This window comes from Rhipicephalus microplus, unplaced genomic scaffold (assembly GCF_043290135.1).
Source record: "Rhipicephalus microplus isolate Deutch F79 unplaced genomic scaffold, USDA_Rmic scaffold_397, whole genome shotgun sequence".
In the NCBI taxonomy this organism is placed as follows: Eukaryota; Metazoa; Arthropoda; class Arachnida; order Ixodida; family Ixodidae; genus Rhipicephalus; species Rhipicephalus microplus.
The window spans coordinates 70,001-72,500 of NW_027464961.1; the positions used below are offsets into that span (position 1 = coordinate 70,001).

A 2,500-nucleotide genomic window follows, 5' to 3' on the forward strand; every position below is an offset into this window, starting at 1 on the left:
GAACATGGGTCAGTCGGTCCTTAGGGAAAGGAGAAATCCTTTCAGAAGCGGGCGCGTTTGTGCAGCTCAGTCTGTGATACGGAGACGCCCCGCTGCAACCAAAAGGGAATCGGGTTAACAGTCCCGAACCCGGCTACGGAGATCGGCTCTTCGGAGCCCAGTGCGGCAACGCAAACCAGCTCGGAGACGCCGATGGGAGCCCCGGGAAGAGTTTTCTTTTCTCTGTAAGGAGATCGAGTCCCTGGAATGGGTTCACCCCGAGATAGGGACGGTGGCTCCGTAGAGCAGTGCGGCTCTTGCGCTGTCCGGTGCGCTCCTGTCGGCCCTTGAAAATCCGAGTGAGGGAGTGTGATTTTCGTGCCGGACCGTACCCACATCCGCAGCAGGTCTCCAAGGTGAACAGCCTCTAGTCGATAGACCAATGTAGGTAAGGGAAGTCGGCAAAACGGATCCGTAACCTTGGGAAAAGGATTGGCTCTGAGGGCTGAGCCGGTCGGGCTGGGGTCCAGAAGCAGGAACGGCACTGCACCGGGACTGGGCGAGGCTCGCCGCCGTAAAAAGCGGTGCGGCCGAGCCCGGACTAGCGTCGGGACCTTCCTGTGGAAAGCCACAGCTGTGCATTTTCCGTGGGCTTCGCGCCTGAGGTTCTTGCTTCGGCCGGCAGAAAACAGCCAACTCAGAACTGGCACGGACCGGGGGAATCCGACTGTCTAACTAAAACAAAGCATTGCGAGGGCCGTTGATCGGTGCTGACGCAATGTGATTTCTGCCCAGTGCTCTGAATGTCAAAGTGAAGAAATTCAAAAAAGCGCGGGTAAACGGCGGGAGTAACTATGACTCTCTTTTGGGGGGAGAAGTCCAAGTATCACCTGCTCGTGGTTCCCCCTGCCACCTTTACCGGTGCAACGATACTGGCAACCTTGAGCGCCAAAGACTGTTCTTTGGTTGCTTATCAAACGCTTGGCTTATGGCGAACAGAAAACCTGATGAAAACGCCTGCCGAGTGACAGGCGCACCAAGCGTGGGGCCGAGAGAGGCCAGGAGAGCCGCGCGCTCCAATGCGACCGCTGGAGGGAGTTCCCCCAGGCAGGAATCATTCCAGTGTTGGGTCTGCGACAAGGCGTTTCGCACAGAGAAGGGTCTGAAAATTCATAAAGCAAGGATGCGTCATAGGGATGAAGATGTGCAAATGGCGCAAGCTCCAGAAGGCAAATTTGAAGGGAATGAAGGAGCGAGAGAACACAATGCGGAGAAAGAGGGATCTGAAGGCATCGATGTTGATGTTCACGGATGTGAACGAGCTGAAACTATTGCAGAATTGATGGAACCCGAGAGCCCTGAGGGTAATGACCCTAAAGGCCAGGACGGTATTCATGCCACAGTACTGCCAATGGTTATTGAGCCAACGGCCACGGCTTGTACGTGGGTTGAACGCACTGAAGGCACATTATGCTATGCTCATATGGCCCCCTCTGCTTCCCCAGCTCCCCTTGGTGGTAGGTCGGTGAAGGCGCGCGCTTCAGCCGACAGCCATGGGGTGTCAGCCTGGGTAATGACAGGGGCAAGGCCTAAGGACAGGCGGGTTATTAACTCCCTACCTGACCAAGCGTCTGTTGATGCTGCGGAGGAGCCAAGTTCAAACGTGGCTTCATACGCTGATTCAGGGGAGCCAGTTCTTGGTGCAACCCCTGCGGTCCCCTCCGGTCAACCAGCTCCCCTTGGCACTGATGCGGCGAATGCGCGCGATTCTGCTGACAGTGTCCATGTGGGGTCAGTCTGGATGTCTACGGGGGTAGGACCTAGGGTCAGGAGGAAGTTCGTACTTCCACCCGACTTACGTTCGTCCGATGACGAGGACGAGGGAGGTGAACCTGTGTTCTGCGGGTCGCCCCCCGGAGAAATCACTCAAAGGAGCAGCATGCCAAAGCGTTCGGGCAACAAGCCCACAGAGGAAGGTTCTGAGAACGGAGCAGCTACCGGCTGTTCCGAAAATGCCGCCCCGGCTGACGCGAATATGACAGGCCACATATCAACCATGACAACGACATTCCAATGTCCAGAATGTACTGCAACCTTTGGTAGCAAGATTGGCCTGAGCCAGCATCGCCGGCATCGGCATTTTGAAGAATACAACGAAGATGTGAATCTGGCCAGACTCAAGCCCAGATGGAAAAAGGAGGAGGAGTACCTGATGGCAACTAAGGAGGTTGAATTAAGATCCCAGAAGGTCCGGGACATCAATGCACAGCTACTAAGAGCGTTTCCGCACCGCACGCTGCACAGCATTAAATCGCACAGAAGGCAGGAAGGTTACAAGAGGCTGGTGGAAGACCTACAGAACAGACTCTACCCAAGAAGCACTCAGGAGGTGCTAGCCGACATTGGGGAGCAAGCTGTTGAGGACGCCTCCCTGGTCATCCCCGAGGTAAATCACCGTGAGGTGATTGAGGCTGAGCTAAGAGGTCTAACAACAAAACCTCCGCCAAGAGCGTACCAAGCA

At 55.8% G+C, this 2,500-nt stretch overlaps 1 pseudogene; it reads left to right on the top strand.

The window, feature by feature from the left end:
* LOC142794313 (large subunit ribosomal RNA) overlaps positions 1-2,500 on the top strand; it is an 8,316-nt pseudogene that overhangs the window by 1,877 nt on the left and 3,939 nt on the right.